This window comes from Canis lupus, chromosome 38 (assembly GCF_048164855.1).
Source record: "Canis lupus baileyi chromosome 38, mCanLup2.hap1, whole genome shotgun sequence".
In the NCBI taxonomy this organism is placed as follows: domain Eukaryota; kingdom Metazoa; phylum Chordata; class Mammalia; order Carnivora; family Canidae; genus Canis; species Canis lupus.
This window is the reverse complement of record NC_132875.1, coordinates 21632889-21645244: the sequence shown is the minus strand read 5'-3', so window position 1 is coordinate 21645244 and position 12356 is coordinate 21632889. Positions and strand designations below refer to the sequence as shown.

The window sequence follows — 12356 nt, the reverse complement described above, 5'->3', positions numbered from 1 at the left end:
CTTGTCATAATTGGCTTCCCAGGAACAGAGCTCCAGATACGCCAGCTGTGCGACTGCAGGCAGGTGCCCTAACCCTTCTGAGCGCCCTTTGCGCAAGAATAAAAGTCAAATGCTGCAAAGAACACCTGCCTCACAGGTTAGAGAAGACTCAGTGAAAGATGATTGCTGAGCTCTTTGTAAATTCCCTAGCCCCTCATCCTGTCCCTCCCAGTGGGGTTCAGAGTAAGAGCAGAGTGCCAGGAACTCTGGACTCCAGCTCTGCCCCTCCTCCCAAGGGGACTTTGGGCAGGTCACTTCCTCTTTCCTCATCTGTAAAGTGGAGATAGGAGGGCTATGTGGGATGAAATGGTCCCTAAGTCTCCTTCCAGCTCTAACATTCAACATGCTCTGGGAAGTAAAAAATATTGCAAAACATCCCAGTTCCTCGAACTACCATTTGGCTGTGAACAGAAAGGTCTTTGCTAGTGGCCAGCACTGCCAGGGAGGGTCTCTTTTTCACCAAAGCCCCTGACTAGGAGCAGTGAACACTGCCACTGGCGGGCCACCAACTAGAACCCACCCGTCCCCCTGAATTTCTGTGCTGGGTCACTGTGACTTCACCTGATGCTGCAGAGTCCTCAACTAGCTTCCACGTCCCCAGAGAGGGACGGGCTTGGGGATGGTTTGTGTGATGTGTCTTTCATGGCATTTGAATTCTTTCGAACCTGATCATTTGAGGTTGGGATTAAAGAGGCAAGTCCTAGAGTTTGCTCCTGGGGAGGGTGGAGTCTCTGCGGAGATAGAAGGCTGACAGATGACCTGGTTTGGGGAGTGATGGGAGAACTCAGTATGGGATGGTGTCTGCAGGCTTTGGAGTTGCTTAGGATTTGGGTTTACAGAGGGAAGGTGTCAGGGAGGCCAGTGACGAGGCCAGGCCAGCTGAGGCTGAGCGGGCAATGTCTAGGCAATAGAGCATGCATTTATTTGATTGATCAAGCACCCTCTTTCCAGAGAGTCCCCTACACCCCCCTGCCCAGAAGGAGTAGTGGCTACTTGGACAGTTTTATTTAGAAGTCACCTCCTTGAGCATCAGAGAAGCTGAATAGATGTCTCCTTTCGTTGTTTCCCCAGGCAGGCCTATGGTAAGAACACGGAGAACATTCTAAGTGAGTGCTTCACACTAAGCTCCTCGGGACAGTTTATCTCATGGTCTGATCCTCAAGGGCACTCTGGGCCCCATTTACAGACGAAGAAACCAGGGCTCAGGAATACCAGGACTGTGCCCCAACTCACACTGCTTGTTAGCGGCAGAGCTGGAGTTCCTGGGCCAGGCCTCTTGGCTCCAAGCCCTGAACACCAACCAGTCTGCCCGGGACTCCCTGGAGCTGCCGATGTGTGTCTGGGGAGCAGCAGGTTTGCACAGAGCCCCATGCAATCTGGGGGTTGGAGTGCGGGACTGCACTGAAGGGCTCCCAGGGCTGGATGGAGTGAAGGGGCAATGGGGGAGTGTTTTCTGTTCGTCTTTAGGCTGGGGGACACTCAGGACAGAGGCACAGACTAGAGGGACAACTGAACAGCCTTACAGGTCACTGAGGGACCAATCACCCCAGGTGGAGGTGGGCCATTGCCCTGCCCTTGCCCCCTCACCCAGCAATCAGATGTCCCCGTCAATCGGACAGCCAGTCTGTGCCTGTTTGGTGCCCCGGGACCCAGTGAAATGTTTGTTGCTACAGAAGCTGCCTGGCCAGGCCATGTCATTTCTTCTCCTCTCTGGGGCTCGTCTGTTTCTCCCTCTCTAGCTTCTTGTTACTCTGGGCCCTGAGTCACAGGCTGGTGGGAGAGGGTTTCACTTTCCCATGGTGGCTAGATCCCAGATCCCAGCTAGATCCCTGCTGCACCTCTTCATCTGCCTCCTGTCTGCTGTGGGCAGCAAGGTCTCTGCTTCCTTGAAGGAGCTGCCCACCTCCCATCCCATCCTCCAGTCTCCTGGAGAGGTGGCCTGGGGACAGCGTTTGGGACCCGCAGCACCTGGGGAGCTTGTGAGACCAAGCTGGTTGGGCCCTACCCCAGAACCTTGGGATTGGAGTTTTTGAGGATAAGGCTCAGGAATCTGCATTCCGACAGGCTCCCTCGAAGAGTTCTGAGGAACTGAAGGTCAGGAGCCAAGAGCTCCGGCATGAGATCATCACCCATACCCTGCTGGAGGGACTAATCTCCCAGGATGCCAGGAAGGAGTCTGGGTTGGTGGCAGTAAGATAAGACTGGTTGAATGAGCAGAGTTTCAGAAACCCAGGCAGGAAGGCAGTCCCCTGGCTGGAGGCCCTTGAAGTGGAAAATTGCTCTCACCTCCCAGTCCCCACCCCCACCCCACCCCACCAGGGCTTCTTCAGAGGAGAGCTCTCTTCCCCAGCAGAGCAGGCCAGGAATGCTCAGCTTCAGTCCAAAGAGGAAATGTGAGGACGGGCTTGGAGATGGGCCAAGAGGAGAGCTGAGGAAGTGATGAAAGATATTTTTGGGATTACTTCTTCCAGCAAAGGCTGAGGGGGCACCTTATCACCATCCAAGAACTTGGAGAGGCTTATTTACTAGACTCTTGACCTAACAATCAGAGATTAAACAAGAAAGGACCGAAGTGAGATGGCAGGAAGGGACCTGTGAGGTGCTGACATGGGTCCAGGATCAAGGCTACGGGAGCTTCTAGTCTGTTGCTTTTTTTTTTTAAATTTAAGATTTTATTTATTTATTCACGAGAGACACAGAGAGAGGCAGAGACACAGGCAGAGGGAGAAGCAGGCTCCTCACAGGGAGCCCAATGCGGGACTCTTTCCCAGGACCCCAGGATCATGACCTGAGCTGAGGACAGACGCTCAGCTGCTGAGCCACCCAGGCGTCCCTAGCCTAGTGCTTCTTGAGTACGGTTCATTCAGGGGTCCCTGAGACATGGTTTAATGTCCACTCTGTGCCCACTACTTGCTCAGTACAGGGAAGAGAACTACAGACAAGGGCATGATTCCTGACTTCTTCAGCTGAAGTTCAGGTGGACAGTCTCTTCTGCCTGGAAAGGCTTTGTCCTTACGTCTGCCCAGGGCAGACACCTGGGTGGCTCTGGTTTCTGCCCAGAAAGACTGGCATGGTATGAATCCCCAAAGTGGGAGTGGAGCGGAGCAGAGGGGAGGATGTGCGGGGATCCTGGGTGGGTCTGGAAAGTGATGCCCAGAAAGCTGAAATGCCCTTCTGTGGAGTCTCTTTCCTCCCTACCAAAATACCCATTCTCCCACCATTGGCATCATGATTCTTCAGGGAAACATCTAGAGGGTCGGACTGGCTGCCAGCTTTCAAGCATGGGGCTGCATGTCCACAGGAGCTTCCTTCCATTTGACTCCAAGGCCTGTGGGCCAGCTGAGCAGCCCAGGCTGTCCTGGCCTCTGACTGTTCCCTGGGCTCCTGCCTCCGAACCAGTGCCCCCAGCTTGACTTGCCAGGCCTGCCAGGTAGCTTCCCGAGCCCCCATGGCGTCATCTGGGTGCTGCTCCCCGCTGCTGGATATCTGGACCACCCGGGCAGCCCTGTTCCGTGCTGGCGTCCTCAGTTCAGTTCAGGTTTCTCTGGGAGCCTGGAGCAATCAGGGAACTACTTCTGCCTTGCCATCTGCTTGTCCGCCTTTCCACTATTTAGTTTTTGAGGGTTTCTACAGCCCAGCACTGCCAAGGGGTTAAGAGGGACACAGGAGAAACCTCTGTCACTGCCTGCTAGGGTGGCTGGGACTTGCACGCATGAAGTAATGAGAGAATGATTCAAGTTCAAAACCACAAGGAAATGAGAGTAGAAACTGGGGCACCCTGGATCTGTCCAACTCCCCTTCTTGAGTCATTGGTAACCTGTGGTAAGTTCCGGTACCTCTCTGGGTCCTCCTTTTGTAAAATGGGAGGATGATCTGTGTGTTTCCCCAAACCAAGGCGAGGTTCAGTCCTGGGACAGACTGGCACTATGGCTTGTGCTTGTGGAGCACTTGGGTGCCGGCAGCCCTGCTAAATCTTTTAATCATCTCATTTAAGCTTCTTGGCAGCCCTAGGAAGCAGGACTGCCACTGTTTCTGTTTTATAGGAGAAGAAGTCGAGGCAGAGAGAAATGAGTAACTTGCACACTGAGTGATGGGATTCGATCTGCCCAGGCTTTATTGCCTCCAGTAACCAGGAGAGCGCAAGGACAGAAGAAACAGGCCGTCTAGTTTCAGGCTTGAGGGTTGTCTCCTGGGGTTCCCAGTCCTGGGGACACAGACTCGCAGACTTGGCCTTCAGACCTGGAAGCAGGAACCCCAGGTCTCCACCCAGCTCCTGTGGCAAGGTGGCAGCTGGGTGCCCGCGGGGGCCTCTGCACCCTGCCTGAAGAACTACATCTCCTCTCCTAACGTGGTCCGTTTTCCTCGAGCCAGGCTCCTTCACATCTCCCCACATAATAGCTCATGCATTAACTTCTTGGCCATTTCCAGAGCATTCTTTCCATCTTCCCAATATTATTCTTCCCATTTGCCAGAAGAGGGGACTGAGGTTTGGAGTGTGGGGATCAAAGACTTGCCCAACATCCTATGGTTGGTAGACTCTAAGCCCAGTTATATTCATTAGACAGGAGTCTCCAGAGAAGGCTGTGAGAGATTCCTGGTTCTTCTTTCCCCAGATCTCTTCATGACTCAACATCTCTTTGGTCAGAATTCTGAGGACTCAAGACCCAGGAATGGCCCACACCTGCTGAATTCATTCAACCATTCATTTACTCAACCATATTCATCTGCAGGGACCTTCTCTGTCATGCTCTAGGAGTTGTGCCACACATGGGTGCCATTGGGAATTGCCCCCAGCCAGGTTGCTCAGAGGCTGGGGTGTCAGAGGGACAGGGAAGCAGACTCTGAGCAGACAGGTATACTACCAGGTTCGAGTACTGAGGAGGGACACCTAAATTTGAGAAGCAAAGATGACTTCCTGGAGGAAGTGATGAGGCAAAGTCTAAGCTGAGCCTGGAGGGATGGATAAAACTAGCCTGGGAAAATTAGGTTGATAAGTGGAAGGCAGGAATGTTCCAGGCAGAAGTAGCAGCATTTGCGAAGGCCTGATGGCAAAGGAGCATGTGGTGCACCTGCTGTTGTGTCCTCAGCTCCGCCTGAAGCTCCCTCAGCCCAGATCTTTCCCTCTCCCCCTACCATCACCCACCCCTGGGTGCCCAGCCCCCCACTTCCTCTCTCTGATGGGCAAGTAGGGTGTGGGCACCATTGCATCCGGCTGTCCACTGCCCTGGCATAGAGCTGTCTGGCATGAAAGTGGATTATTTCCCTCAGGGGGTAACTGGACAGGCAGCGGCAGGTGAGGCGGCAGGTACAGTAGCCCGGAACATCCTGCGCTGGCTCTGTCCTGGAGACCTGTGGAAAGCCTTTGTCCCCACTGCCTGTAATGGGTTTCAGGAGAGAGCTTTAATATTTGCAGCAAACAGAGGCACAAAAGATGTGGAGGGCTATTGTGGGCTCTCCAAAGAGGAGCTAATCCTCAGGCAAGCCACCTCGGCCAGGAGGGGTTCAAGTGCTGGGCGGGCCGCTGGGGGCTGTTGTCATTTATGAGCAATTGTGGGAGATAATAGCACAGACTGGACAAGCTCTACACAGGGGAGGGCGGGGGAAGGGGGAGAGCACCTGTCCTGAAAGCCCAGGAACGGGCGACTCCCCACCCCCACTCATCCCCACTCAGGGCCCACTCTGGCTCCAGCTCGGTGCCTGGAATCTGCAGCTCCCTCCAGGCGGCCTGGACTGCCCTGTCAGCTGTCCTTTGCCCCCGGGGGGGTCAGTTGAGTCTGGGGGTGGGGAGTCCGCCAGGGCTCTTGGCCTCTCTTTCTTCCCGTTCCCTCTCTCTAGCTCTCTCTCTCTGGGGCCTCTTTTCGGTCCACTGCACATAGACAAGTCATTTCTTGGCTCCAGGGGGCCAAGGAATGAAAAAAAAAAAAACCCCAACAGCTGTATTTGCATATTATTAGCATAAAGAAACTGTATTAGCATGAGTGTATTTTCAGCTCCTCCCTCCTCCAAACCTGCCTCATCCTCTCTAAGTTTGGTACATAAATGTCCTATCCAGTCGCTAGGACAAAGGGAAATCTTGGGGGTGGTGTTCGGAAAGGGGTTTTGCGCTGTGGCCAGAGGGGAGCGAAATAGCCCCAGCAAGAAATCTGCAGTCCTGGGAGCGAGAGGTTGGAAAATTCAACTCTGCAAGCCTGGCATTGTTAGCACAGGGGGTGCTGCCAGAGTCCCCTCACCTCCAACAACGTCAGAGGTACAAAAAGCTAGGGCTGGGAATAATGAGGAGGAAATGTGACTGTGCACTGATTGGCATTACAATTTGCATAATTCTTTGTAATTTGCGTGGGTGGGATTATTCTGTTTTCTAGAAATTTTGAAAGACAATCTTTTTGGCTTCTTAGAAGTTTCTTTCTTGGGTTTTTTTTTTTTTTCCTTTGCTTCTTGTCAGCTTCCTGTGATTCAGCTGTGCTTCCTCTCTAGGAGGGAGAAAAGGACTGGACAGGAGCATGGTGAAGGGGACAGGGAAGAGAAGCCAAGCAGTTAGACACCCAACTTGGAGAGGAGAGGCAGGGTCCTGCCAGGACCCGGGACACTCAAGGATCCTGAGGTGTGTGGAATGCCCTCCCTTTGCCATGGCTCTGTGGGATCTTGTTTCCACTCATAAATTCGTGGAAGTGGAGCTGAGATGAGGCTGGGTTTGTCTGTCCACTTCCCACTGGGCAGCCAAGGGTACAGGAGAGGAGCCACGAGAAAGCCTGACTCTCAGGCCATCTTGCACAGAGACTGAACTGATGGAGAAATCGAGAGCCTTGCTCCTGGGGGTCTTAAGAAGAAGCATCTTCCAAATGGCTCAAGAGATACCTCTTCCAGGCAGCAGGAGATGGGTTATGAGCCACTTCTTTCCTTGGAGTAAAAGATAAGGGAGCCTGCTTCTCCCTCTGCCTGTGTCTCTGCCTCTCTCTGTCTCTCATGAATAAATAAAATCTTAAAAAAAAAGGGGAGGGGGGATGCCTGGGTGGCTCAGTGGTTGAGCATCTGCCTTTGGCTCAGGTCGTGATCCCGGGGTCCTGGGACCGAGTTCTGCATCGGGCTCCCCGCAGGGAATCTGCATCTCCCTCTGCCTGTGTCTCTGCCTCTCTCTCTGTGTCTCTCATGAATAAATAAAAAAAATCTTAAAAAAAAAAAAGAGAAGGGAGAAGAAATCTGATCCCTCTTGTAATGGAACCCTGGACATTGATTTAGTTATTTCCATCTGCAGCCTATTATTATTATATATAAGATGAATGAGGCTTAATTCAGTTGAAGCTGAGCCAAAGGAAAACACCTGCAAAAGTCCTTTGTTAGCTGAATGACTTTCTCCACTCCCATTCTACCTCCACCTTTTCTGCCCTCTTTTGTTCACTTTCTCTCTTCTAAACACATTAAAAATATATTGTTATAATTACTACTAGCAAATCCTAATGCTATTCATTTATATTTTTTGAAAGTTTATTTATTTACACCCAATATGGGGCTCAAACCACGACCCCGAGATCAAGAGCTGCACGCTCTTCCAATTGAGCCAGCCAGGCACCCCTCCAATACTACTTAAACAATAACAATATGTCTTTTAAAACACAGATCAGATCACATCTCTTTCTGCCTGGAAACCTTGGATGCTTCCCTGGCCCTCCTTTTTGCAGTCTCTAAGGACCTGCATGGTGTGGGTCCAGCTTTTCTTACTTTACTCCTTACTGCTGTATGTCTTTCTTATGACTATTTATTTTTAATTTTTTAAAAGATGTCATTCATTTATTTGAGAGAGAGAGAGAGAGGTTTGGGGGAGGGGGAGGAGTAGAGGGGGAGGGAGACGGAGGAAGAAGCCCCAGCAGACTCTATGCTGAGTTCGGAGCCCAACATGGGGGCTCAATCTCACAATGTTGAGATCATGACCTGAGCTGTAGTCCAGAGTTGGATGCTTAACCAACTGAGCCACCCAGGCACACCTCTCACCACTCTTTAGGCTCACAGGCCGCCCTGTGGCTTGGAGAACATTCCCACTTCATTCCTACCTCAGCTTCTTTGTCTTGCTGGCTCTTGCTCCAAGGTCTGCTGGAGACAGTTTCTTCTCATCATTCAGGGCTCCTTCTCAGACAGACCCTCCTTCGCCTCCCCACCTGGACAGGATTCCTGGATGTATCACAGCAGCACCAAGCTAATTCATTTGTTAAATTATTCATTTTGTCCTCTGTATGGAGAGGCCTCATCTGCCTCATCCGTTTCCATGTTAAAGCTCCTGGAACGTGCTCATGAAATATTTGTTGCGTGAATGAGTAAGTGTGAATAATGATACTCAACAACGGCTTGGGGTTGGTGACGGAACGTGGATTTTGGAGTCAGAGAGATGCAAGTTCCTACCTGGTTCTGTCACCCCCTGGTGAATATTTGGCCATGGGCAAGCTGCTCACCCCTCTGAGCCTCTGTTCCTCCTCTGGGAATAGGGATCATAGTAACTTCTACACTGAAGGTTAAATTCAGCAGTGTCTACCGCTACTAGTAGGAGCTTACTAAAGAGTGATTACTAGCATGAATAATTATACCTCTGTTTCATACTCATTATGTACCAGGATCTGGTCCTGCCCTCAAAAATTCAGTTTGCCAAGAGACCCAGAAGGCTGGATGGCCGACTATGAAACAATGGGGAACGTACTAAGTAGAGACATGCATCAAGTGGTACAGAAACAAAGAGGCAAAAACAACAAATGCTATAATCCCTGTGCTGGAATAGCATTTCACGGTTTGTATACCAGGTAGACAAGGCAAAGCAGGTCTCAGAATGCCCACTTTACAGTAAGAGAATAGAGGCCTGAATAGATGACAACATTGGCCTCTGGTCACCCGAAGTCCCCTTGCCCTGCTGTGTGTACCCCAAAATTGATACGTTCAATTCTAAAGCTTATTATTTTTATTTTTTTATAATTTTTAAAGATATTATTTATTTATTCATGAGAGACACACAGAGAGAGGTAGAGACATAGGCAGAGGGAGAAGCAGGCTCCCTGCAGGGAATTCAATATGGGACTCGATCCCAGGACCCCAGGATCATGTCCTGAGCCAAAGGCAGACGCTCAACTACTGAGCCACCCAGGTGCCCCTAAAGCTTATTTTTTGAAAAGATAATCTTACACCCATCGAGTGGCTCAAACTCATGACCCCAAGATCAAGAGTCACACACTCTCCTAGCTGAGTTAGCCAGGTGTCCCCGTATGTTGAATTCTAATCCCCAAAGTGATGATGTTAGGAGGTGGTGCCATAAGTCATGAGAGTGAAACCTTCATGAGTGGAGTGCTCTAATATATCTATATCTATATCTATATCTATATCTATATCTATATCTATATCTATATCTATCTATATCTATATTTTTAAGAAGTTTCTTTTTTTTAAAGATTTTTATTTATTCATGAAAGAGACAGAGAGAGGCAGAGACACCAGCAGAGGGAGAAGCAGGCTTCATGCAGGGAGCCCGATGTGGGGTTCGATCCCGGGTCTCCAGGGTCACGCCCTGGGCCGAAGGCAGGTGGTAAACCACTGAGCCACCCAGGGATCCCCAAGATGTTCCTTTTTAAAGGATTTTATTTATCTATTTGAGAGAGTGAGTGACAGAGCAGGCAAGAGTGTGCACAAACCCAGGAAGAAGCTGAGTAGGGGCCTCATCCTAGGACCCTGGGGTCATGACCTGAGCCAAAGGCAGATGCTTAACCAACTGAACCACCCAGGTCTCCCGCATTAGTGCCCTAATAAAAGAGATCTCAGGGAGTCAGCTCACTTCTTCTACCACATGGAGACATAGCAAGAAGTCGACAGTCTGCACCACGGAAGAGAGTTCTTACCAGAACCTGACCGTGCTGGTGCCCTGATCTCAGACTTCCAGCCTCCAAAGCTGCGAGAAGTGAATGTCTGTTGTTTCTTGTGATTATCCATACCCAGTCTGTGGTATTTTGTTATAGCAACTCGAACAGACTAAGACACCTGTTTTGTTTTTCTTCCACTGCACTTATCCCTCTGGACACCTTATGGGATTCCCGGTGTGTGATCCATTTGTCACACTGGAATGCAAGCCCCGCATTGCATGCAAGTCTCAGTTCCTGGAGCAGCTCCTGGCACAGAGTAAGGGCTCAGTAAATATATGTGGAATGAGGGAATGGAGGATAGGAGAGTTAGTAAATGGCAGAGGTAGGATTTGAAACTCTCAAGCAGGAGGCAGAAGAGCTGGTGCAGGGCCAGCTTCTGGAGCCTGACTGCCTGGGTTCGGATCTCGGCTTTGCAACATACTAACTAGTGTGCAAGTTACTTACCCTTCCCTGTGCTCCTTCCCCACACCACCTCCCCGCCCCCCCCCCCAAGCTGTCTGATGGGGGTGGTAATACACCCCCTAGTTGGTAGGACCTTGGTGAGGACTCCATGAGTTGATATTTGTAAAGTGCGGAACAGGCACGATACATAATAAGCCTCAATACATAATTGGCAGCTTAAAAACAACCAACCAACCAAGGTATCTTGACCCCAAATGCGGTGTTCTTCCTCTACAACATATAATATAGAGCTGTATAGTTTCCAAATCACCAATTATAGTCATAGTTTTCTTTTAGTTGGCAAGAAATAATTATTGTCCCATTTTACAGAGGAGCAAACTAAGATGATATCAGAAAGGATACTGGCTCCAGATCACACAAAGGCTTAAGATGACCGGACTTCAAATATACAACTCTGGCCATGATCTCACAGGTAATTCCCTCCCCCAGATGTACTGAAATTGGGGGAGGGGGGAATCAAATCAGAGACTGGCAGGTATTCTCAGGAGGCCTACACATATCAGTCTCCTATTGTCAGGGTTTGGAAATCCGCTTACATTTCCTCTAATCTTGGGCTGTCATTGTAAGACAAATGTTGCTGAGGCTTAAAGTTCTGGGGGAACTTAGGGATTTAAGAGTGACAGTCCAAGGCTGTGAAGAAGGTCTGGGAAATCTCCCTGCAGACCAAGGGCCTGTCTTCCCTCAGAGCAGTTGTCTTGGCCGAGCAGCTGCGTGGGCCAAGACCTGTGCCAGGAGATGTGGGGGCAGGGAGGACATAATGAGGTTCTCCCGCAGGGATCTTTGGTTCAGTTTGCAGAGCGGAGGCCGGATCTTCCTGGGGCTGGGCCTGGCAGCTGCCTGCTTCTAGAGACTCTGGGTGGGTGTGAGAATCGTATTTTGGATTTTGTTTGAAGTGACCACAAGGCTAACCAGACCATTTGGGTCCCAGAGCTCACTCAGGGGAGGACACATAGAGATTGGGATCGAATGGAGGAGCTCATTTGTTTGCTCATTCATTCATTTAGTTCCCATTTATTTCACCCTGAGCCTGCAATGGGGATGCCAGAACCTAGGTCTATGTTCACAAGTAGATTTGAAACAAATTCCCCTGCGACTGTTCCCGACCCAAAGCAAACCACCATGTATTGAGTATTGACCACGAGTTAGGCATGGGACATACAGCAGTCTCTTCTTATCCGTGGTTTCAGTTACTCATGGTCAACTGTGGCCGGAAGCAGATGATCTTCCTGACAAATCTCAGAAGGTCAGTAGCCCAATGCTACATTACAAGGTCTATGTCACTCCCCTCGCTTTGTCTCATCACGTTGACATTTTATCGTATCACATCATCACAAGAAGAGTAAGTAGGTACAATAAGATATTCCGAGAGAAAAAAAAAAAAAAAAGATATTCCGAGAGAGAGAGAGAGAGAGAGAGAGAGACCACATTCACATAACATTTATTATAGAGTATTGTTACAATTGTTCCATTTCATTATTTTTTATTGCTGTTAATCTCTTGCTGTGCCTCATTTATAAATATGTATACTGAGCTTTATCATAGGTAGATATGTATAGCAAGAAATGGCATAATACATAGGGTTCAGTACTGTGATTTCAGACATCCACCAGGGGTCCTGGAATATGTTCCTTGTGGACAAAGGGGGGACTACTGTACCTAACTCTAACCCTTGAGGTAAGCATCATTATTCTCACTGTACAGGTGAGACAAGGGAAGCTCTGAGAGGTCAGGTAATACACCTAAGGTCAAACAGCTATGGGAAAAATAGGGTTCAAACTCAAGTGAGTTTGACTCCAAAGCCCAGGCTGTGGTTGTTTTAAATTTAAAAAAAAAATTTTTTTTTTTTTTATGATAGTCACAGAGAGAGAGAGAGAGGCAGAGACACAGGCAGAGGGAGAAGCAGGCTCCATGCACTGGGAGCCCGACGTGGGATTCGATCCCGGGTCTCCAGGATCACGCCCTGGGCCA

At 49.9% G+C, this 12356-nt stretch overlaps 1 long non-coding RNA gene across 1 annotated transcript; it reads left to right on the top strand.

Moving 5' to 3' along the window:
* Positions 1–6051: 6051 nt before the first annotated feature.
* Positions 6052–11633, top strand: LOC140626937 (uncharacterized). The gene is made up of 4 exons (XR_012025897.1): positions 6052–6286; positions 6514–6640; positions 10698–10800; positions 11576–11633. It is a non-coding gene; the product is annotated as an uncharacterized lncRNA (long non-coding RNA).
* Positions 11634–12356: the final 723 nt, after the last annotated feature.